This window comes from Dermacentor andersoni, chromosome 7 (assembly GCF_023375885.2).
Source record: "Dermacentor andersoni chromosome 7, qqDerAnde1_hic_scaffold, whole genome shotgun sequence".
Lineage (NCBI taxonomy): Eukaryota > Metazoa > Arthropoda > Arachnida > Ixodida > Ixodidae > Dermacentor > Dermacentor andersoni.
This window is the reverse complement of record NC_092820.1, coordinates 54,143,093-54,169,480: the sequence shown is the minus strand read 5'-3', so window position 1 is coordinate 54,169,480 and position 26,388 is coordinate 54,143,093. Positions and strand designations below refer to the sequence as shown.

General features: G+C 45.5%; 1 long non-coding RNA gene across 1 annotated transcript in view; it reads right to left on the bottom strand.

Moving 5' to 3' along the window:
* Window positions 1-16,462: 16,462 nt before the first annotated feature.
* Window positions 16,463-26,388, bottom strand: part of LOC126534429 (uncharacterized) — a 29,091-nt gene continuing 19,165 nt past the window's right edge. The window contains exons 2-4 of the long non-coding RNA XR_011895396.1: window positions 23,538-23,606; window positions 20,223-20,276; window positions 16,463-16,683 (exon numbers count right to left, since the gene is read on the bottom strand). This is a non-coding gene — a long non-coding RNA (uncharacterized lncRNA). The remainder of the gene's footprint in view (window positions 16,684-20,222; window positions 20,277-23,537; window positions 23,607-26,388) is intronic.

Below are 26,388 nucleotides of genomic sequence, written 5' to 3'. Positions count from 1 at the left end.
TACTGCTCAAAAGCTTCTGCTGTCTTTTATTCGGCAAAACACAACTGGTATCTACTACTCTCTGCTGTCATTTTTGTAGTTAAACGACCTAAATTATGCGTTTACGTCCCTGCACCTAATTTCTTCCCCTTCAATTTGGCAATATTTTTATTAATGTAGTTACATTGAATACGCTTTCTTCATTTAAACGGGGTTTCTTTCTCCCCGTTCCGCTCGATTCACCCACGTTATCTCATCATGCGCAACCACTTCCAGCAACTCCTGAGACATCAAGAGCCAGTCATGGTGTCCTTGTGATGCTGTTCAGCTCTTGCTAGCGATGTGACCTGTGAAAAGACTGCTTCGCAGTACTAATGTACTGTATAACGCACGTACGGGCATAAAACTCTGGCCGTCGCACTTCACTTCCAGTCACTGTGTTTCAGTGCGCGCTATAACAGGAGAACTAAACCTGAAGCCGGGAATTCAGTGCTCGGAGTGGTGCTGGAGATCTTAGTGATCACGCCAGTGGATGGCTCGGCACTCATTTAGGTGGATTTCAAGGACGCACGCGAAAAATAACTGTGCCCCAAGGACCAGCGACTGAAAGTATCTATAAACATATGCAGAGCAACTACATCATTTACCACACTGCAACTCGCCCTCGTAATTTTAATTCTTAGGCATTATACGCCCCATTGAGCGAAAATTCTTCGTCCGGCAGGACCTAAAGACAGTACCGAAAATGGGCGAAGGCACAAAGGGTAAAAACACGCCCAGAAATGTTCGAATTGACGGCAAATTTCTCACGGAGGTACCTGTGAACAAAGTAAATCAATGACTTTGAAAAGGAAGTTTGGCACACTTCGGTCGGGGTGGGGGTTGAACCCGGTCCTCCGTGGTGCGAGACGAGCACGTTTCCCCGACGAGACGGCGACTCCAGAGTTCTGACTGGCTAAATGTGTGTGTCTAGTGCGTGCGTCATCGCAAACTTGACGTCAAAGCTGTCTGGATGGATAACTAAACGTGTGGCTTAGTGCGTGTGTCATTGGGCAGCTCACGGTACAGCCAATGAGGACGAGGCGGCACCACGTCTTGAGTGCATAAAATGAACATGTTGATGACGTTCCGAGGTCTAGAAACGATAACATGATTTCGCATTCCCACACCCAAGCAGTCTTAAGTGTTGGATTTCTTAAAAGTTTTTGTTAGTGGTCTGCCTAATAGTATGAATAAAGTAGATTCCCCAAGAAGCGTCAAGAATAAACTGCTTTCAGTAACAAAGCTATTGGTACGAATAGCGTCACGCATGTGCATTCGCTAAGAAAACTTCCGGCGAAATGCATGGCGGCTAGCGGAGATTACTATACAGAGATGAGTTGCGCTTCTCTGCTCTGGTTTGTTAACGTTTCCGTTTTTTTTTTGGAATGCAGTTTCCACTTGGGCACTTTGGAAAATTGTGAAATGCTGCAACACAAACAAATGTCATTCATTTAGTTAGTGGATAGGTAGCGACGCAAAATTGTCTCATTCCTTTATATTTACAATGAGCACGCATTGTCAAAGTATGAAATCTGGGAGAGCGGGGGGGGGGGGGCAGCATGGCATGCACTTTTCTCGCTGTTATAGAGCAAATCGAAGCATGGAAACAGAGGTGTCAGCTTTTACAGCAATGATGAGCACACCAAACTGCACGGGCTACGCCAGAACAGCCATGTTGCAGCACAAGCTAGTAAATAAGCGCTGACGTGAGGGAAACACGTATTTAGCTGTTCTACGTGCTTATTACCGAAATATCATAAGGTTAAACAAGAAAAACGCAGAGAAAAACGTCACACATAGATCATAAAAACACTAACGAATTATTTCACCGTACCTACAGAGAAAGCTAGAACGAGATGTCTTACGCTCTTTGAGTAACAGCTTTAAAAAATTGCGACAGAATCCATCTCGCGATGACTGCCGACGGTAATGCGTTTGCATTAATCAATGCTAACGATATTCAATGCTAGCAAACTGCCACCCTAGAAACCACTTATGTATGAGGTGTGTGCTGCAGCGGGACTGCTCATTCACGCTTGCCGAATAACATCGGGCACCGTTTAGCGCCGCGGCGACGAAGCCTGCGCGAACTTCTGAAGTGCGTGGCGCGGATCCGTGCGAACGCTGAGAAGCACGTTATGCGGCACAGGGGCCCCTCTGTCGCTCTTCTTTGTGGACACGCTGCGACATCTACTTGTGCTGCCAAGAAGTCAAGTCGTTGCCTTCAAGACGAGAAGCGTGGTGAGCCGGTGCCTGCGGACGCTGAGAAAAAATTCCTCACTTGCCGCACAGTCAGCGCCATATACTGAGTGACCCAACTTTGTGAGAGCTTCATTATAAAGCGACACTTACCCAGTGCATTCCTAGCTCACCTCACTAAACCGTTGTCGTAAAAGGCCCTCTTTCAAGGGCGCCACATGGCGGCTGCATTTGTGGCGCAGCTTGGCATTGCGTGCAGTCTCTCCGTACCTACGAAGAAAGTAGGTACGGAACAATTGTACCGTTGGTTTGTTTCCTCTCAACATAAGAGGAATTTCAAGGATCCTTTTTTTTTTCATTGTATGATGGCGCAGTCCCTGTGACACATGCGTAGGTACAAAAGTTGGCGTCACAGACGTTAACTGAAGAGCGGCACACAAATACTCACAAATGCTCAGTAGCCTAAGTTGGCATCAAAGGGGTTCGTAGAAGACCAGCGGAATACCCAGGGCTCTGAGTCGGCGTCAAAAAGGTTCTTCGAACAGCGGTATCTAGCCACCAGCGCATCTTGCAGAGACCCATGTTGGCGCAAAAGAGAAGCGTTGAAGAGCGACACGTATGTACACACAGCCGCGTACTGATCCACCCAAGGTTGTCACATGGTTGATTTCGAACCCTGTTCCCTCCGAGCCGTAGCCCGATGCACTGCTGCCCATTCGAACACGGACTGCCCAGTGACCCAGGTAAGCAAAAACGGTTGGACAGACATTTTGAAAACAAATCTGCCTATGGCATCGGAGTAGTTTAAAAGCCTGGAAGCTACTTTCAATAGCATGCTCTCATCAATATTTATTAAGACTTTATTTATATAAATTTAAATTATTCTAACAGCTTATGCACTCTCACATACCGGTCCAAAATTCAAGCAGTCCGCCCCGTTGTCACCACCCACGGTCATCCTGGCCCAGCCTCGCGACCCTGGCATGTTTTCCGGGATCGACAACGTTGATTTCGATGACTGGTTGCAGAATTACGAACGGGTCAGCGCACGCAACAGGTGGGATAACATGCTTATGCTGGCCTATATAATATTCTAACTCAAGAAAACGGCACGGGTCTGGTTCGAAACACAAGAAGAAGAGATTACGAGTTGGGAGCAGTGCAATCAGACGCTTAGAGATTTGTTCGGCAAGCCCGTAGGCCGCCAACGTGCTGCGAAGAAGGACCTTGGGACCCGTGTACAGACGTCCACTGAATCTTACGTGGCGTATATCTAGGACGTCCTCGCCCTTTGCCGCAAAGTGGATAACAATATGGCAGAGGCAGACAAGGTAAGCCACGTTTTAAAAGGCATCGCGCACGACGCGTTTAACCTGATTGTTTGCAAGAACGTAACAACGGTCAATGAAATCATTAACGAATGTCGCCGCTTTGAAGACGCGATGAGTCGCCGTATAGTTCAACAATTTACGCGTCTGCCTAATACCGCAGCTTCATCGACGTGCGAAGACGTTTGTCCACCGCGTGAGCCCACCTCCTGCGACAACATCGTACGTGTCGTTCGGCGAGAAATCGAAGCAGCGTCTCCTGCCACGCCAGTGACGCAGTGCTTTGACGATTCCCGGCCGCTTGTGTCCGTCATTCAGTCGGTAATTCGCCAAGAACTTGCCAATGTGGGCCTTCCGTCCATCTGCGCCGCCAGATGACTTTGCTTCGTCTGCTGCCTCTGCCCCTGTTCACCGGAGAGAATATGGTCCATATCCGGGCTATCGCAACCCGTCCGAATGGCACACACATGGCGATAGACCCATCTGCTTTTATTGTGGACGTGTGGGCCACATCTCTCGCCACTGTCGAAGTTCCTAGCCATCCCAGTCTCGACCAAGCTTTTCCGCCTACCGTCGCTCCCCACTGAATCCTCGCCCGCCATCACTCTCCACCGAGGTTGAAGACGCTACTGACAACGCTCGAGCCACCGCGACCAGCCGCTCGCCATCACCACATAGTCGCCGCTCCCGTTCGCCCCAGCTGCGTCGCTCTCCATCCCCAGCTTACCGTCGCCGCTCTCCGACGGGAAACTAACTGGGGCAGCTCCTGGAGGTGCTGCTGCACTAGAACTACGGCCTGAAATTCCTCTGCTGACCCTGCCTACTAATCGGAACCTTCTGGACGTGGATGGTTTGCCCGTTACAGCACTCATCGACACTGGAGCCCAAATTTCCATCATGAGTGCGGAGCTTCGAACGCGCTTGAAGAAAGTACTGACTCCTGCTCCGACTCGACTGCTCCAGGTCGCCGACGGTGGAACTCCGGCTCTACTTGGAATGTGTACTGCTCGAGTCAGTGTCGCCGGTCGCCACACGTCCGTTTTGTTTAGTGTGTCGAACGTTGCCCTCACAATGTTATCCTCGGACTCGACGTTTTGGCCGCCCATTCTGCTCTGATTGACTGTTCCGCCGGCGTTGTACAACTTGACCTACCACTACCTGTGCCCGTTGATCTTCCTGCTCAAGCTCCAACTCAGCTTTGTTCCGCAGATTTTATACGCCTGCCATCTCTCGCAGCAACCTGCATCCCTGTCTTAGCCTGCCCACCTGTACCTGACGGAGACTATGTCCTTACTCCCGTGACTTCAGTCCTGCTTTCTCACAATGTCTCCTTCCCGCACACCATCGTTTCTGTTGCGGACAATCAGACATGTCTTCCCATCCTAAATTTCGGACAGTGCCCACAAGTAGTGCCTCGAGGCATGTCTCTTGCCACGTTGTCACGGACGCACGAGTGCCACGTTTCCGCTCTATCTGTTGCGCCGTCTTCGACCAATGCTCATTCTGCGCCTTCTGCATCAACCCCGACCAACGTTTTTACAAAGATGATTGCACCAGACTTCTCAACCCAACAAGCCGCAGAGCTCCGTGGCCTCCTCGAGTCGTACTCCGACATTTTCGACCTGAACGAACGCCCTTTGTGTCAAACTACGGTCGTGAAGCATCGTATAAATACCGGCGATGCAGCACCTGTTCGCCGACGCCCATACCGGGTGTCGCCTTCTGAGCGACAAGTTATCCAGAGCGAGTTTGACAAGATGCTTGCCAAAGGGATTATTGAACACTCTTCCAGCCCGTGGGCGTCCCCTGTTGTTCTCGTCAAAAAGAAGGATAACAGCTGGCGATTCTGCGGTGGCTATCGCCATCTAAACGCGATCACCATGAAAGATGTATATCCACTTCCCCGCATTGGCGATGCTCTGGATTGTCTCCACGGTGCCACTTATTTTTCATCTATAGACTTTCGCTCTGGATATTGGCAAATTGCCGTGGATGAAATGGACCGTGAAAAGACCGCATTCGCTACACCAGACTGCCTATATCAGTTCCGCGTAATGCCTTTTGGCTTGTGCAATGCCCCGGCGACCTTTGAACGGATGATGGACATGGTCTTACGCGCTTTGAAATTATCCATCTGTTTGTGCTACTTGGATGACGTCATCATATTCTCTTCAACTTTTGCGACGCATCTTGAAAGACTTTCATCTGTTCTTTCTGTTTTTCGCACCGCTGGCTTATAGCTCAATTCTTCCAAGTGCCACTGAGGTCACCGCCAAATAACCATGCTCGGACACCTCGTCGATTCGTCAGGCATTCGCCCCGACCCCGCTAAAGTTCATGGTGTGCAGAATTTCCCCGTACCAACTTGTGCCAAAGATGTTCGCAGCTTTATTGGCCTTTGCTTATACTTCCGCAGGTTTGTGGAAAATTTCGCCATGTTGCCCGTCCCCTGACTGACCTCCTGAAGAAAGACGTTCCTTTCTGTTGGGGCTCTGAAAAGGCGTCTGCTTTCTCGCAGGTCATCACGCTGCTCACCACACCTCCTGTTCTCGCCCATTTTGACGCCTTCGCTCCAACAGAAATCCGCACTGACGCCAGTGGCTACGGCATCGGCGCAGTTTTAGCTCAACGCCAATGTGGGCACGACCGCGTCATCGCCTACGCCAGCCGCCTCCTCTCTACCGCAGAGCGCAATTACTGGATTACTGAGCGCGAGTGTCTCGCCCTCATTTGGGCGGTGGGCAAGTTCTGACCCTACATATATGGTCGACCATTTACAGTTACAACCGACCACCACGCCCTTTGTTGGCTTTCCTCCCTCAAAGATGTCACCGGACGCCTAGGTCGCTGGGCCCTACGGCTACAGGAATACACATACACTGCAGTCTACAAGTCGGGTCGTCTACATCAGGACACTGACTGCCTGTCTCGTCATCCCGTCGATGTACCGGATGGTTTAGTGGATGTCGCACCGATCGGCGTTCTTTCGCTCTCTGCCTTGCAAGACATTGGCGCTGAACAACGACGCGACGAGTCGTTACGCCCCATTATCGAACGCCTGCTCTCTGATCCGTCTGACCCATCCCTTCACATGTTCGTACTACATAATGGCATCCTGTATCACCGCAACAAGCACCCCGACGGGCCCGAGCTACTAACCGTCATTCTGTCTCATCTGCGACAGTTTGTACTGCAGCAATTGCACGACGTTCGCACCGCAGGACACCTTGGCGTCAGGCGGACGTATGACCGAATTCGGCGACGGTTTTACTGGCCCCGTCTCAACCGCTCCGTCCGGCGTTATGTTGCCGCGTGTGAGTCGTGTCAACGCCGGAAAAGACCAGCTGTGCCTCCCGCCGGACTGCTGCAGCCTTTGGACATACCGGCCGACCCTTTTTTCGCGTTGGCGTTGACCTTGTCGGACCATTCCCTATATCAAATGACGGAAATAGGTGGATTGCCGTCGCTACGGACTATACAACTCGCTATGCCATTACTAGAGCCCTACCGACCAGCTGTGCCACAGACGTCGCTGATTTCTTGCTTCACGACGTTATCTTGCACCGCGGTGCACCTCATCAACTTCTCACCAATCGCGGCAGATACTTTCTTTCCAAAGTCATAGACGACCTACGTCGATCATGTGCTACTAAACACAAACTTACTACCACTTACCATCTTCAAACAATCGGTCTCACCGAACGCCTGAACCGCACATTAACTGACATGTTAGCAATGTATGTTTCCTCCGATCATCGCGACTGGGACATTGCTCTACCATTTGTCCCGTTCGCCTACAATTACTCGCGCCACGACACAGCTGGATATTCACCTTTCTATCTCCTCTTCGGCCGTGAGCCGACTTTGCCTTTCGAGACTCTCCTTTCGACCACAATCGACTCGCCGACAGAGTACACTTGGGATGTCATAGCCACAGCGACCCAAGCACGCCAGATTGCCCGCATTCGTCTTTCGGCCTCAGAGACACGCCAGAAGTGCCGTTACGACCAGCGCCATCACGACGTGCACTACGAATCAGGTGCTCCTGTGCTAGTCTGGTATCCAACTCGGCGTGTTGCTCTTTCGGAGAAATTCCTCTCGCGGTACTATGGCCCTTACCGCATCCTTCGCCAGGTGACCCCTGTCACATATGAAGTGTCGCCGCTGGATGCCACGGTGCCTTCACCTCTCTCTGACATCATCCACGTCAGCCGCCTCAAACCCTACCTTTCTCAGACCGATGAGCCGCACCAATAAGGTGCTTTTTCATAATCAGAAGAATAAGAATGGGCTGGTGTGCGTTTGGCAGGCATTCTCAGATCATGAACAGCAGGTTGCCATTATCACTCAAGAGAAAAGTGTATAATAGCTGCGTCTTACCAGTACTCACCTAAGGGGCAGAAACCTGGAGGTTTACGAAAATGGTTCTACTCAAATCGAGGACGACACAACGAGCTATGGAAAGAAGAATGATGGGTGTAACGTTAAGGGATCAGAAGAGAGAAGAGTTGGTGAGGGAACAAGCGCGAGGTAATGACATCTTAGTTGAAATCAAGAAAGAAAATGGGCATGGGCAGGACATATAATGAGGAGGGAAGATAACAGATGGTCATTAAGGGTTAGGGATTGGATTCAAAGGGAAGGGAAGCGTAGCAGGGGGCGTCAGAAAGTTAGGTGGGCGGAATAAATTAAGAAGTTTTGCAGGGACGACATGGCCACAATTAGTACATGACCGGGGTTGTTGGAGAAGTATGGGACCGGCCTTTGCCCTGCAGTGGGAGTAACCAGGCTGATGATAACTATATATATATATATATATATATATATATATATATATATATATATATATATATATATGTGTGTGTGTGTGTGTGTGTATATATATATATATATGCAGAAGATTACGGCTGACCCCTTTTCACGATTACCGGCGACACTAATGCGATTAGCATTTAAAGTCACTTTTTGTCCAAGTGGAGAAAGCCATTGGAAATAAATATACGTTATTTCTGAAATACTTTGCCGGAAAACTACTTCAATGCGTTGAGCAGAAGGGAGTTATTGGCAGTCAAACACGGGCTTCGCGGTGCTCCCGTTCCTTCCTCAGTGTCTTGCACTGCGAAGGGTACAGCAAGAGAGGCGTGCCCAGAACGCTCCGCCTTCTAAGGATCACCGTGCCGCGTACTTCAAGTTTCATTTTGGATGTCAACGTAGGCGCTCGGACTTCCATTTTTGGTGCCTACGATGCGCTAAACATAAGCCAAACGCGGTTCTCCTTAGCAAGCCGCCGGGCGCTTAGGCAGTGGACTCGTGGCGGACCCCGCGGCGGCCGCAGCGATGACTGCCGCTGGAAGCACGTCGACCACAAGGACGTTTTACGAGAGGGTTCAAAACGCTCCTCTTCATAGATGAACCACGCCGTCGAGTTCCGCTCCTGCCCCGCATCGCCTTATGGTACAATCAAGGCTGCTGTAATGTATCTTACAGTTACGCTAGAATGCTCACGAATACAGCAGCTACTTTCATTCGAACAGCTAGGCAATCAACGCCCAAGCCAGTTACTGCGCCGAATGCTCAACCTTCTCGGCCCAGAGGCTACCACCACGGACAACGCCCTCGTACGCGAGCTATTTCTTCAGCGCTTACCCACCTTGGGCTAGCCGCTGCTTCAACCAAGGATCTGTCGGAGCTCGCTGCATTGGCCGACAAGGGGATGGAACTTGCCAATCTACTTCCACTGGTTGCAGCTATGATGTCGGAGCCAGGGTCGCACACTGCGCGTTTTTCACCTCCAAACCACCCAGAGACAGCATCCACAATATTCCCCGTCTCTGAGATGTGCGATAGACTGGACGAGCTCCTGGTTACGACCGTTCGTAGGAACGCTTCAGCTCGTTGCCGTAGTCATCGCCGATCTCCATCTTGTCGACGAGGTCCGTCCAGCGAGAGTCACCGCTACAGTGCAGTAGATCAGCCAGCCATCTGCTGGTACCACAGCAGTTTCAGTGATGAAGCACATCGCTGCCACCTGATCGTGAAACTGTCCAGCCGTCCTTGAATACGATGAACAGTTATGGCCCCACTCCATGTGTCGTCTTCTACGTCATCGATAACCTGACTGGTCAACGCTTCGTGATCAACACGGGTGCGCAGGTCAGTATTCTACTTGCTACATGAGCCGATCGCACAGCTGCTAACATTTTGTACTTGCAGACTGTCAATGGAACTCAAATTCCGGCATTTTGACAACGCTCGATGACATTTAACCAGGGCCTGGGAAGAGCGTTGTGATGTTTTTTAATGGTTGCCAACATCAGTTCTGCCACCATCAGAGCTGATTCCCTCACCGGCCATGGCCTCATTGTAGACGTCAAAGGATGACATCTCCTGAACGCGGCAACGTATGTCTCTGTGCAAGGCATTGCTGCGACGGACACCACAGATTTTGCGCTCTCTTGTGCCATGGTTTCCAGTACACGGCTTTCCTACGAAAATTTCCCGAACTATCAGCACGCCGCAACTGGATAAAAACCATCTGTCACGACGTGTGACACTATACCATCACTTGCAGACCTCCTGGATTCTTCCGGCCACCTACACTTGCTCCGGACAAGCTGAAAGTAGCACGTGCAGACCTCGCGCACATGTTGGAATTATGCATTATTCGGCCGTCCGCATGTAAGTGGCCAGCTCCATTCCCCATGGTGCCTAAGAAATCGGGTGACTGGAGGCCATGTCGAGATTACAAATGTCTGAATAGTAAGACTGTTCCGGATCGTTACCCTTTGCCCAACATACAAGGTTTACTGTCGCTCTACACGGCACCAACTTCTTTTCGAAGGTTCACCTTGTCCGCGCCTACTATTGAATTCCTGTGGCTGAGCAAGACGTACCTATGACGGCCGTCGCAACGCCATTCCGACTCTTCGAGTTTCTGTGAATGCCATTCCGTCTCAGGAACGCCTACCCACTCATTCCAATGTTTTATTAACACGGTAACGCGCGCACTGCTCTTGGACTTCACCTGCGTCGACGACTCTTTAGTGGTCTGCACCTTTTCCATCAAAAATCATCTGAACACGGTATCATCATCAACTTCGACAAAAGCAAGTTTGGTGTTAACAGCCTGGAGTGTTTAGGACATAACCTCTGTCAGTGGCAATCGGCTATTTTCATGAAAAATTGAAGCAGTACAGAGCTTCCCTTAGGCCATAACGATCACGAAGCTGCGACAGTTCGTCGGCGTGCCTAAATTTTACCGTCGATTTTTCAGGAACTGTGCTGCCAGAGTAGCGCCTCTGGGTTGCCTGCTTATCACTACGGACAAGACATCCTCGCTGCATTGGGACGCCGCTGCTGAAGACGTCTTCACCAAGATCGAGGGTTCCCTCGCAAACGCCGCACTTCTTGCACATCCTAGTTCCACGGCATCACTGGCCCTCATGACAGACGCGTCCCGCAGAGTCATGGGAGCGGTTATCAAGCAGCGCATCGATAATTCACGGCAACCGCTAGCCTTTTCCTCCAAGAAACTAACTACAACACAAACTAGCTACAGTACTTTCGATCGAGAGTTGCTTGGAATTCACCTTGCCATACGTCATTTTCGCCATATTGTCGAGGTCCGACCCTTTACCACCTTCAAGGATCACAAGCCTTTGACATATGCGCTTTGCAGTGTGTCATCAACACAAGCGCCGCAGAAAATCCGGCATCTCTTGTTTATATTACGATTCTCTATTGACATCCGACACATCATCAGCGACCAGGATGTACCTGCTAACACCCTGAGCTGTGTGAACGCCGCCACATCACCTGCACGTCCTGCGCCACTCGATGTGAAGACACTCGCCACACTTCAAGTTAATGAACCCCAGCTCCTTCAACTGCCCTCTTCGAGAACAACTATGCCGTTCGGCGATATCCTGCTTGATGGCGTCACATTCATCTGCGACACTTCTACAGGGATTCCGAGACCATTATTTCCCAGCACGTTATGCAAGCAGCTTTTCGACAGAATGCACCAGCTCGCTCACAGCGGTGTTTTTTCCGCACAACGCCTTATCTTATTACGCTACATATTGCCTCGAATGAATGCCGATGCACGTTACTGGGCTCCTGCTCGGACACCCTGCCACCTGGAAAAAATTCATAGCTATCCTGTTCCCCCAGCACGCCAGTTTGTCCAGCCTGATCATCGTTTCGATGTTGATAACATTGACTTTTGAACCACTACCACTGTCTGAAGAATTTTGCTACCTAATCACCTCAGTCGACAGGTTTATCCGTTGGCCAGAAGCGACGTCACTTCAAGACAGCTGTGCTGAACCTTCGCGACAGCTTTTGTCACAAGATGAGTTGCCCGCTTTGGATGCCCTACCAAAATTATTACTGGCAGAGGGCAGCGATTCGAGTCCACTCTCTTTTAAAAACTGCTTAAATGGAGCTATCCACCAGGCGTACAATTCCTTGGCAGCAGTGGCAGCATAGTGCTGAAAGCACCTCACGCATCTACATTTGCCAATTTTACAGGTTGGTGTTTTCTGCACAGGTGCCATTTTTTGGTCCTTGTTGTTTCTTTTTACTCAGTAGTTGTAACTGCTGCCCTTGCTTAGTGTTTACTTCGCACCTTTCTTTTGAGTGTGTTTTTGTGGATGCTGATACAGCCTTGAGTCATGCAGAAGTAAATCAATTATCTAATGGAGGAACTACGGCAGGAGCTAAAGACAGCCCATGAGGCTGTAGAGAGGGAGTTCCGCGCGCAGATGAAAGCACTGCGAACAGAATTTCGTGATGATGTTCGCAGTATGGATCACATGAATGGTGTGTTCGAAGACATTCGACAGAATCACGACGCCATCAAGGCGAAAAACACTGAGCTGAAGGATGAAAATAGTAAACTACGTGCTGAACTTGATGGAATCAAGCAACGCCTTGGCGACGCAGAGTCTCGTTTACAACACTTCGAGCAATATTCGAGGAACAAAAATATTGAAATTAAAGATATCGTGCAGAGCCTCAACGAGGACGTAACTGCTGTTGTTTGCAAACTCGAACAGCTTTCAGGAGTGAGCGTTGCACCAGATGACATTGAGGCTGGTCACCGTGTTCATGCTAGAAATAAGTCAGGCTGCATTATTGTACAGTTCACGCGCCGACAGAAGCGGGATGCCCTGCATGAGAAGGCAAGAAAACTGCGTCTTCAGAACAGCGACTTTGACAGTGAATCAATGTCACCTGTCTACGTGAATGAACACTCATGTCCAACACTGAAACGTCTCCTCGGAGTGGATTCACCTCAAAAGCGCGAGAATGGGTGGAAATACGCATGGTGCCGTCACGGAAAGATCTTCCCGAAAAATCGGACGGATCAGAGAAACTTGCCATAAGGCATGGGTACGGTCTGGAAAAGATCCAATGAACAGCTCTGCACGCTTATCGAGTACACTTCAGAATGAAGCTATACGATGACAACGGATTACGGCACCACATTAGTAACAAAAGCAAAGTTATAACAGAAACTGCTGAAACCAGTCAGGCAGTACTAAATCAAACGTGAAAGCGCAGACAGAGACGTAAGCCTCGAAATATTTTTGCATTTACTTTTGTTGAAACATTCTCTAATGGATATGATATCGGCACTTGGAAAGGACTGTTATCGTGGATGCATTCAAACATGAGGAGAGTTTCACAAGCTGTAATGTTGTTGGTATCGGCTGCATTGAATAAACTGATAGGATCAGTGCACTGTGAAGTCAGATATTCGATGTTCTTTATCCTTTTCGTGACAAGAATGCAGATAACCATTTTCATGAATCGGCAGACATGGCATGGTCGCTCATGCGCGTTAGTAGTGGCCGGGACATTTTGGTCAATATGTGTTTTCATAGAGCAAATGCTACACCAAAAGTGTTGTTTTTCTCGTCCGTGATGGCTTCGTCGATAAATGAAACTGCAAAACTGATGCAGCTAAGTGACTCAACAGTGACTCAATTTCAGCAATGCTGTAGCTGTGTGCATTTCAACTTTAGATCCGGTCGCAATAAGTACGACGACGTTGAATGTTTCTTTAGCGAGGTTAAAATTATTTTTGTTGTAGTGATGTTTTCGGAAACGTGGTTTTTGTGAACAGGTTGTGTTTGAAATGCACGGATATGTCCTACTTTGGGAACCGCTATCAGGAGCGTGGTAGAGGCATGTCCATTTCGGCCCCAAATGAAGTGCATTGCGAATTACTATCTCAATATTGTTGTTCTACTCCTCACTATGAAACACTTGTTCTCAAATCACGGAAATTTTTATCCCGTGTCTGCTTTAGCCCACCTCACGGTGACATTTCCTCCTTTTTTAGCTTTTTAGATTCACTCCTGGAATTTGTTAACTATCATACATATGAAATAGTTTTAGGCGGCCACTTTAATATTCATTTACTTGCAGAAAACCATAATAACGCTGCCTTCGGGTCTCTCTTAGATATACACAGTTGCCACAATGTAATATCTTCACCAACGAGGCTGACAACTACAACAGAAACTCTTCTTGATCTCTTCATTACAAATGTTGATTTGGGCCGTGTGCACTCTGGTGTTATAAACTACTGCGTTAGCGACCATCTTCCAATATTTATTTCTGTAAATGAATCTTCTAAAATTATTGACCACTCTACGCCGCTAGCGAACATTTCTTACAGATCAATTAACTCTCTCACATTAACCACTGTTCGTGAATATATCGCACAGGTAAGCTGCGATGATGTTTTGAGTGAACGCAATCTGGAAATCACCTACGACAGCTTCTTAGAAAAGCTTACATCTATCGACAATTCATGTTTCCACAAAAAACATTTACCCGACCAAAGAAAGCTCGTAAGGCATGGATAACTACTGACATTTTGCATCTAATAAGAAAACTACAGCAGCTATGCAAAACATTCATTCAAACTAGATGTCCTCAAACGCTTAGTGCTTTCAAAAAACATAGAAATCATGTCACTAAAGAACTTCGTGCTACTAAGAACATGTACCGTTATAACCGCTTAATTTCTTCAAGCCAACGCTCTGGGGAGATATCGCGCAAACTAAATACGATATTTGGCAAAAGTACTGAACCTATTACAAAAATACTCAAAGACAACGTGGAAATTTCTGGAGCAGAATTAGCAAACGCACTTAATGATTCTTTTCTTTTTATCTCACATAATTATCTGGAGCTGACAGCCTGTCTTACATGCAGCTGCGCTTCGAGCATACAATATTTCTGCAGCGAGTATCCGAATCCGAAGTTATTACGACATACACGAGTCTAAAAAACAGAACAGCCACACATATGAGAGATCTGCAGATAAAACCGGTAAAATTCGTTATTGACCTGATCGCACATTGCTCAACGCATATAATTAACAATTGTCTTTCATATGCGGTATTTCCTCGTCAAATGCAGTGCGCGAAATTTACAGCAATCTACAAAAAAGTTATAGGAATGATCTTACAAACTACCGTCTTTTCAATTACCTAACGAACAGCCTGTCCAAAGTCTCATGTGTCCACATTGCTTTACGTTCTCTCTTTCTATTAACAATATTTTGTACAATGCTCTATTTTCTTCTACGCTAAAATATGGTAGGCTAGTTTGGGGAACAACAATTAAAGATAATATTAAGAAACTTCTGTCACTTCAGAAGCGTGCAATACGCCTTGTTTTTAAAGCTCCTTACCTGAGTCATACACGGGACATGTTTAATAAGCTTGAGCTCGTAAACGTACAATCTATGAACAATTGCAGACCACTTAGACAACATAAACTGGAAAGAAACAAGAAAAATTACCTTCTGAAATCACTGGCGTGGTAATTCATCTGCATACAACACACGCTATCCCGAAAAATGGAAAGTTAATAGATGCCGCACGACCTAAGGCAAGCAAATGTTAAAGTACACATTACCGACCTGGTTAAACGAGTTAGCCAAAAATGGCACGGATATAGAATTTATTTTTTTTATATCAGCTACGCAACATATATGTAGAACTCTCCATTGTTCTATATATTGTTGAAACACTACTTGTATTGCCCGTAAATTTTTTTTTCTCGTTTCTGATCCAATGTATTTCCCACGATGTTTTTGTATATTCATGAATTTTCTTTACGCACATACATGCCTGTTCTTTGCATTGCTTCTGTATTGTCTGCAGTTTGTATATTTTCTGCAAGTTGATTTTCTCCTCTACGTTTTGTATGGAATTGATGCCACTGTATGTTATGCAATGGTGCACGGACCCACTCAATCCTTTCCAGATTTTTTGTCTGTGCTCCGAACATCTCGCAGATGTTGAAAAAAACTGAATTTAATTGAATACGTTGTGTCGCTATACTGAGTCAATGGCAAACACATTGCTCTCAGCAATCATCCTGAGATGGATTCCACCGCTGTGAGCTTTACCTAATTAAGCTTCCGTTATCGACATCTTGGTTGCAGCACACGCGGAAACCAGCTGGACAGGGAACATGAGGGACAGTGTAATGTATATATAGGTAAATCTTCAAGTATCAATATATTTTTATCTACTTTTCAGTGCAGGCTTCTGGTGCACTGGTAAATGCTGACAGAGATACCACAGAAGCCTTCCACCATACGCATTATCAGTCGGTTCGCCTGCGCTGCAGTGCATGACTGAATTTACCAGCTAAAAATAACGATATATGCTACATAGTTCTACTCAAGGTGCTGATTCCGTATGATAAACAAAAGCTTACCTTTTTTTACTTAAGTCTTGCCTACCTTTCTGCATACTTCACCTTGGAAACTATGAGCTGTATACACTGTTTTAAGCATGCTTCGTCGAAATGTCCAATGCCTGAAAAGTTTGAACTTTTCACCAAGCCGCCACATCGAGAAAGTTCATCGCAAGGGGCGCATCTAAAACGGTGCATAGTTTCGTTTTATTTTAGTGAAGCAAAGTAGCATCGACAAAAGGTGCCTGTTGCGGCCCAGAACAACATTCCGCTTTGACAGTTTACCTGCATTCACTGAGCATCGCATTTATTCTTCGAACGACGGTTCCTTGCACTCAAATGATGTAATATTTGGCACCGGTGCTCTAAGTGAATGAAAGAATTCAATGTTGCACACAGCGACAACCTGTGGAGAAAAGGAACAACATATGTTCAAGACGCATACATGTCGAATTAAGACAACGTGCATAAAGTTGAGCAATATAAAGCATAGGCTTGGTTTAGCATGGCGAACAAAATACTCCCGATAATATACATCGCAGTGCAAACGTGTTTTCACTAGACCTATATGACTGGATAGAGATAACGAACACATTCCGGAAAAAAGTGCATTTTTAACTATATTTGTTGAGCTGTAAAGCTGACTGCAGATGGGCGATCATTTCACTATGTTTCTGTAAATAAAGGTAAAACCCGCCATGGTTGCTCAGTGGCTATGGTATTTGTCTGCTGAGCATGAGGCCGTGGGATCGAATCCCGGCCACGGCAGCCACATTTCGATAGGGGCAAAATGCGAGAACACCCGTGTACTTAGATTGAGATGCACGTTAAAGAACCCCCGGTGGGCGAAATTTCCGGAGTCCTCCCCTACGGCGTGCTTCATAATCAAAAAGTGGTTTTGGCACGTAAAACCCCGTAATTTTTAAATAAAAGTAAGATTGATAGTAGGTTTTAAACATACTAAAATAATTGACTTGTTTGCATCGCGATAACGGTGACGTGGCTTTGATTCCCGCAATTTAGAAGACGCCCTCGGTAAAAAGAATTACGTGGATCCAGCTTCCCGCCTAGTAGCACAAGGTGTCGTTCACAAAGATCGTACGAATAAAGTATTGCTGTTGGTGCAATTGGCAGGAACAATACTAAATATATTAAATCGCACTTGTTCACTACATTCATTATCTTGTATGGGCCTTCCTCATTGTACAAAGATTGCTTTACTTGCCGTTTTCGTAATATGCATTCCACTGACTGTTTGTCGCGTCACTTATTTCGCCAGCCAGAATACTAGACGGGGATCTCACCGCTAGCAAGAATGTTGTGGCATGGCGTCGTACCCGTGCACGTTCCGGGAACTGGCTTGGAGTGAGTTTAGTTCGCTTCCAGTGTACCTCGGGCCAACACAGCTGTGGCTCACAATGCCAAGATCACAACTTGTGTAGCCATATATATATATATATATATATATATATATATATATATATATATATATATATATATATATATATATATATATGTATATATATATATACACTTATATATATTGGTTTGAATGGTTTATTTCATGATCCGGTGAAGCATACCTATCCAGTGGTACAGCGGGAAGGGGTGGCGAAAAGGCAACTGAATGCCTGACAATGCGCCAATTCTCATCCAGACCATGATATTGAACAACACTCAGCGTTTCACTCTATGTCACTCTCCAGCTTCGTTAAAAAGCTGGAGAAACGAGCGATGCAAAAGGCAATGTGTTGTAAGCCAGCAAAGCTAACGTTTTAAAACATAGTCTAAAAATAGTAGTGCACATTTGCCACAAGCATTTTGGAATTAAATGGCACTATAACATATGTCAAGGAGAAGATGCGCCTCCGTCCAGCAGATTCACCAACGCTCGGCTCGTTGTGATCGCGCTGCTGGTCACTTGTGTCTCTCGAGAGGGCGCCTCACTCTGCCTCGCCTTTCCAACTCGTCGCGTCCTTGAAGGAACGCACCGCCAATAAACATCCTATCACCTAGGTCATAAGGCGACGCTCATTCCAGTGACTGCAAAACGCGCACATTTCCTTTTATCCACAAACAACGCTTCGAATGCTTGCCGCGTGGTATTTTCGCCAACAAGTACCAGGTTAATTATATTGAACGTTTAGTTTCGATGTCAGGAGATACCAACCGCAAGAAGAAATGCATGGATCATCGATGTTTGAAACCATGCACATGCAGGTCTAAAATATTTATTATAGTCAAAAACTGTTTGTCACGCCAAATTTCATAGACATACATGTCGAAGTGTTTAACATAAAAAAATATTTTTCCTTTATTTCGGACCTGAGTAAGTACTGCAGTATATTTAAGAGACAGATGTTGCAGTTGTTTTAGGGAAACTGCCTACCATATTATTTTTCTTTCCCCAGATAGATGCTGAGCAGCGCCCACCACAAAAAAAAGTTAAAGAACTCTTGATGTAAGGGCTGCTTAGCACACATACTATACAGCTCTATCACACACGTTTTCACAAAAGAATGTGCGCACCTTGGCGAAAAAGCTTATACAACACAACTTAAGAGTATTAGCAACATCTCCTCTATCATTTATCGCAATGACGCCTTTCTAACATCTCAAAAACATTAATGTTTTGCATAGGATTCATTAACAGACCCGCCGTGGTTGCTCAGTGGCTATGGTGTTAGGCTGCTGAGCACGAGGTCGCGGGATCGAATCCCGACGCGGCGGCCGCATTTCGATGGGGGCGAAATGCGAAAATACTCGTGTACTTAGATTTAGGTGCACGTTAAAGAACCCCAGGTGGTCAAAAATTCCGGTGTCCTCCACTACGGCGTGCCTCATAATCAGAAAGTGGTTTTGGTACGTAAAACCCCATAATTTAACATTTTTTTAAGGATTCATGAACAGGGTTCAAAATTGTGCTCCCGCAAAAATGCACCTATGATCGCAAAATTACAAAATATTGCACAATATATTTTGGTGTGAACTTTTACATTTGCTACAAATTCAAAAGTAATAGAAGCACCTTACTTAATAAACGATCATAAAATAATTCCTCAAAGAGAACCCAACTTGCATTTGTCTTACTTTAAAATCGTTAATACTCACATTTGATCGAGAAATATAGATGTATGACTGTGTTAAATAGTTTTATTTTTTGCCTTATAATGCATCGGCGTTACAAAAATAGAAATAACGAGGCGGTAATACATTCATTTTTCAAGTAATGCCATGATGATGGTCAACAAAGCAGATTCCGCTTTAATGTATTGTTTGGAGATGTTTGAAACACGCATAATTTATTTTAATTTTCGTTTTGCACAACAATAAGTTTGCCCGTTTCTGATCAGCACTACTCAATCCAGTATTCTTTCTTTATAAGTAAAAAAGATAATATTTTCGTGTATTTCGTATCATAGCTTTATTGGTTTTTATTTGATCTTTGCCTTAACCGGTGTGCACTCTGAACAGCGAGCAAAGTCTTGTTGCTTTCACTTTGGTGTCTTGTTCTACAAAATATTCATTGACGCTTTTTAAGCACGACTGAAGTTATCAGTAAAACAAATGCTGAAAATATATTGCAAGATCGTTTAAATTTGAGCCACTTGGCATGGGCATATTCACTGCATTCGGTCATCAAAATTACAGTACGTGAGTTAGTGCAAAATATGAAGAGATGCCAATGACAGCGATTGCAAACTGCAGATAAGAGGAATGAGCAAAAGTGTACACGCCCATTTAGCACAGAAACAAGCTGCAACCACTTCTGAATCCTAGCCAGGAAAGTAGTTCGCCAGCATCATTTGTACCGTCTGATATATTGATCATACATATAAAAGAGTAGTGTAAATTAATGCGTATTTAGCAATTTTTTTTACCATCGTAAAAAACATTTTAGCTGTCTATTTCTGTTATAGGTTTAGTAAACGCGATATATGTTACCTTTCCTGTGAAACAGACGAGACTTTGAGGATGATTCCACGTTCCTTGCGGTTGCTGCAGGAAATAATGAGAATTAGACAAAACCTGACAACCAACTAGCTATAAATGTAGGTATACACGATGAAACCTGTATAGTAAGGCGTACTTTTTTTAGGTCAACAGATATCATTTAATGCTACCTTGTTTAACAACTTTAGAGAAACCAGAAAGTTGCGCTATTTGTTGTAGTCGGATGTAATTTCAATCGAGCTAAAGATTGTATCACTACATTTACCTGATCCTCAAGCGTGAAAAAGACAACTCCACTTCTCGAGACGTTCCCTCCCACTTTTCCCTTCGAATCCCTTGGAATCCAGTCCGTAACCCTTAAAGAGCATCGGTTATCTTCCCTCCTCATTACATGACCTGCCTATGCCCATTTCTTTTTCTTGATTTCAACTAAGATGTAATTAACTCGCGTTTCTACCCTCACCCAATCTGCTCTTTTCTTATCCCTTAACGGTACACCAATCATTCTTCTTTCCATAGCTTGTTGCGTCGTCCTCAATTTAAGTAGAACGCTTTTCGTAAGCCTCCAGGTTTCTGCCCCGTACGTGAGTACTGGTAAGACACCGCTGTTATGCACTTTTCTCTTGAGGGATAATGGTAACTTGCTGTTAATGATCTGATAATGGCTGCCAAACGCACCCCAGCCCATTCTTATTCTTCTGTTTATTTCTGTCTCACGATGCGGATCAGCGGTCACTACCTGCCCGAAGCAGATGTATTCCCTTACCACTTACAGTGCCTCGCTACCTATTGTAAATTGCTGTTCTCTTCCGAAACAGTACTTTAGTTTTCTGCAGATAAATTTTTACACCCATTCTTCAGCTTTCCCTCTCCAGGTCAGTGAGCATGCATTACAATTGGTCCCGTGAGTTACTGAGCAACGCAATATCATCAGCGAATCGCAAGTTACTGAGGTATTCTCCATTAACTCTTATCCCCAATTCTTCCCAATCCAGGTCTCTCAATACCTCCTGTAAAAACGCTGTGAATAGCATGAGAGAGATCGTATCTCCCTGTCTGATGCCTTTCTTTATTGGGATTTTTTTTTGCTTTCTTTATGGAGGACTACGGTGGCTGTGGAGCCACCATAGATATCTTTCAGTATTTTTACATACGGCTCGTCTACACCCTGATTCCGTAATGCCTCCATGACTGCTCAGGTTTCGACTGAATCAAACGCTTTCTCCTAATCAATGAAAGCTATATATAAGGGTTGGTTATATTGCGCACATTTCTCTATCACCTATTGGTCTATTGTCGAGTAGCCCTTACGGAATCATGCCTGGTCCTTTGCTTGACAGGAGTCTAAGGTGTCCCTGATTCTGTTTGTGATTACCTTAGTAAGTAGTTCGTAGGCAACTGACAGTAAGCTGATCGGTCTATAATTTTTCAAGTCTTTGGCGTCCCCTTTCTTATGGATTAGGATTATCTGAGCGTTGTTCCAAGATTCCGGTACGCTAGAGGTTATGAGGCATTGCGTATACAGGGTGGCCAACTTCTCTAGAACAATCTGCTTACCATCCTTCAACAAATCTGTTGTTACCTGATCGTCCCCAGCTGCCTTCCCCCTTTGCATAGCTCCCAAGGCTTCCTTTGCTTCTTCCGGCATTACTTGTGGTATTTTGAATTCCTCATAACTATTATCTCCACCATTATCGTCGTGGGCGCCACTGGTACTATATAATTCTCTATAGAAGTCCTCAGCGACTTGATCTTATCCATACTAGTAAAGATATTGCCGGCTTTGTCTCTTAACGCATACATCTGATTCTTCCCAATTCCTAGTTTCTTCACTGCTTTTAGGCTTCCTCCGTTCCTGAGAGCATGTTCAATTCTATCCATATTATACTTCCTTATGTCAGCTGTCGTACGCTTGTTGATTAACTTCGAAAGTTCTGCGACGTCTATTCTAACTGTAGGGTTAGAGGCTTTCATACATTGGCGTTTCTTGGTCAGATCTTTCGTCTCCTGCGATAGCTTACTGGTATCAAGTCTAACGGAGTTACCACTGATTTCTATTGCACACTCCTTATTAGTGCCCACAAGATTGTCGTTCATTGCTTCAGCCATAGGGTCCTCTTCCTGAGTTGGAGCCGACTACCTGACCTGTAGCTTGATCTGGAATTCCTCTATTTTCTTTCTTACCGCTAACTCATTGATCGGCTTCTTATGTACCAGTTTCTTCCGTTCCCTCCTCAGGTCTAGGCTAATTCGAGTTCTTACCATCCTATGGTCACTGCAGCGCACCTTGCCAAGCACGTCCACATCTTGTATTATGCCACGGTTAGCCCAAGGTATGAGGTCTATTTAATTTCTAGTCTCACCGTTCGGGCTCCTTCACGTCCTCTTTCGGCTATCCCGCTTGCGGAACAAGGTAGTCATTATCCGCATATTATCCTGTTCCGCAAGCTCTACTAATAACTCTCCCCTGCTATTCCTAGTGCCTACGCCATATTCCCCCACTGACTTGTCTCCAGCCTGCTTCTTGCCTACCTTGGCATGGAAGTCGCCCCTCAGTATAGTGTGTTTTGTTTTCACTCTACCCATCGCCGATTCCACGCCTTCATAGAAGCTTTCGATGTTTTGGTCATCATGACCGGATTTAGGGGCGTAGACCTGTACGACCTTCATTTTGTAGCTCTTATTAAGTTTCACAACACGACATGCCACCCTCTCGTTAGTACTATAATATTGCTGTGTGCTACCAGCAATATTCTTATTAATCAGGAATCCGACTCCTAGTTCTCGTCTGTCCGCTAAGCCTCGGTAGTACAAGACATGCCTGCTTTTTAGCACTGTATATGCTTCTTTGGGCCTCCTAGCTTCACTGAGCCCTATCATATCCCATTTACTGCCCTCTAATTCCTCCAATAGCACTGCAAGACTCGCCTCACTAGATAACTTTCTAGCGTTAAACGTTGTCAGGTTCAGATTCCAATGGTGGCCTGTCCGGATCCAAAGATTCTTAGCACTCTCTGCGGCGTCACAGGTGTGATCGCCGCCGTGGTCAGTTGCTTCGCAGCTGCTGGGGACTGAGGGCCGGGGTTTGATTGTGGTATTCCTATAGGAGGTTGTGGCCAAGTACTGCACCAGGGTGGCCAATTCTGCTTTGGTGAGGGAGTGCGTTACCGGTTCTGGTCTCCAGGATCGGGCTGCGCTGCAGGCCTTGTTGATGCAATTTTTTCAACACGCGAATTTTTTTAATCCGGTAGGAAATTGCGCGGCACCGGGATTCGAACCACGGTCCTTACCGGATGCTGTACTTACCGGATGCTGAAAACCGCAGCTCACTTGAGCCTGTTCTACTTCGAGCTTATAGTTCAGCCCCGCTACCACCTGCAAAAACAGAAAGTCGCAGGTGTAGGAGTGCATTTCCGTCGTCACATTCCCTGTTACAAAGCTCAGCATGTTTTGCATGTGGGTGCGGCAAACATGGTGAAGAATGTGCAAGATCAATGCTATACTATCGTGATAATCTCTGACGTAATTGAACTCCGCTAAAGGAAAACGTTAGATAATCCAGTGTTGACCGTTAGATAATCCAGTTTGCGTTGCGCCATTTTGTCCCGCTATTAACCTATAAACATCCCTTGCAGTCACCTGGTAAGAATTAGCATAACCATAGTCTGACGTAGCTGAGGCGCACGGTATGTTCGTGTTACCTAAACGACAAGTAAAACACCTCCAACATCGCAGTAATTCACTGTGCGATTAAAACGAAACATGCCGTTCTCTTGCCCACGCTTATAAAAATTTCCTTTAGGAACTAGCTCTTGCGATATTTAGGCAAAACAAGCTGAAATGAATTGAAGAATACTGTTCAATCATAAAAATCACAACATAAAATGCCAATTACCTGGATGTCAACAAACAAAAATTGTGTTTCGTGCTACTGGACCAGTGTAGAAATTACTGCTGTTTCTTTTTCTGAAAATTTTGCATGTTTTAATATTGAATGGAAATATGGTAATAAATTTATTTTTTTATTTATTTATTCATTTCCTCAAAGGACTCTGTTGAGACATTACATGAGGGAGTGGGGAGTTAGTGACAAAGGTAGATACTACAAATTACAAAGGGATATTTTCGATGAGTCGCTTGAATGCAAGTGGGTCGATGATAGTGGCAACTTCGGCAGGCAGGCCATTCCAGTCTCGTGTTGTGCGCAGAAAAAATGATTGCTGAAAAGTAACGGTATGGGCTTGTGGGGGATATACTGTATTAGAGTGACTGGTGCGGGCAATGCGATGTGCTCTTTTTATGTACGGGTTGTCAAAAGGCAAGGAATGAAAGAATTTATGAAAAAGCTTAAGACGGGCTATTCTACGGCGTGAGGCTAGAGAGGGTAGGTTTATTTGGGCTTTTAGTGCCGAGATACTTGAATTATATGAATAAGTTGACAGGATAAATCGTGTCGCGCGGTTCTGAACCGACTCGAGGGCATTAATAAGGTTATTGTGGTGGGGGTCAAAAATAGCTTCGGCATACTCAAGCTTGGGCCGCACAAAGGTTAGAAAAGCAAGTTGTTTAATAGAGGGAGGAGCGAGGTAAAGGTTACGGCGTAGATAACCTAGAGTACGATTAGCAGAGTTTATTATGTGGTTAACATGACAGGTCCAAGTTAAGTCACGCGAGATGTACACACCAAGATATTTGAATGAACCCGTTGTTGCAATCTGCGTGTTATTGATGCTATAATTAGGGATATCGTAATTACGACGACGATGAATAGACATTAACACGGTTTTAGCTACATTTAATGACATGAGCCAAGTGGTACACCAGTTTTGTATGAGCGATAGGTCATTTTGTAACGCCAAATGGTCGCTGGGGTTAGTAACTGCTCGGTAAATCACACAATCATCAGCGAAGAGTCGGATATGAGAAGAAATATTACAAGGTAGGTCTTTGATGTATATTAAGAAAAGGAGGGGACCAAGAACGGTACTTTGAGGTACGCCTGAAAGCACGGGTGTTAAGGATGAAGACTGTGAGTTAGCGTATACGAATTGCTCACGGTTAGTTAAAAACCCTCGAATCCAGCTTAGAACACAAGGATGAATGTTAAGACGCGATAACTTTATTAAGAGACGACCGTGAGGGACCTTATCGAATGCTTTTTCGAAATCTAAAAATATTGTGTCAGTTGGGATGTTACGATCTAGGTTTAAATGTAAGTCGTGCAAGAAAAGAGCAAGTTGAGTGTCACAGGAATAATTTTTGCGGAAACCGTGTTGACTTGGGTGAAAAAAATTGACGGATGTTAGGAAGTTAGCAATATGCGAATATAAAATATGTTCCATTATTTTACAAGACACACTTGTTATGGAAATAGGGCGGTAGTTACACGGTGATGATCGGCTTCCTTTCTTGAAGACTGGGATGACCTTGCCCACCTGCCAGTCATGTGGAATTGAGGCGCTGTTAAGTGATTCCTGGAATGTGAGTGATAAAAACAGGCTACACACATGTTTAGTATTTTTTAGAACTTTGGCATTGATACCGTCTACTGCTGTAGATGACGAGTTCTTCAATGATCCAATTACTTTGACAATGCCGATGGGATCGAATGTGATATTTTGCATGAGCGGATATGCGAAGTATGGTGGATTGGGCAAGCCATCAAGTAATTCATTAGTAAAAACTGAACTAAATGTTATGTTAAGAAGATCCGCAGCCTCAGTCTCGGGGATCGGAAGCCCGGAGTTATTGATAAGTGATATCTCATTCCGCTGATTAGGATTAATAGTTTTCCAAAATCGCTTCGGGTTAGTTTGTAGCATAGCTGGTAAAGTGGTAGAAAGAAACTTGTGTTTAGCTTGAGAGGTTAACTTGTCATATTCTTTCTCGACTGCGTAATACTTCTGCCATGTGCAAGAAGAATTAGATCGTTTGGCTGATCGAAACAACCGTTTTTTCTTATTATTTAGTCGTTTGAGGGATACATTAAACCATGGCGATGTTGTTCTTTCTGTTATTGTAATGGTGGGGATGTAAAGACGTATAAGGCGATGCATCTCTGCTTTGAAAAGCAGCCAGTTCGACTCGAGAGAATTTAGTTGAAAGTTAGCGACGAACGTATCGAAGTACTCAGATAATTCTCGGTTCATGCTGACAT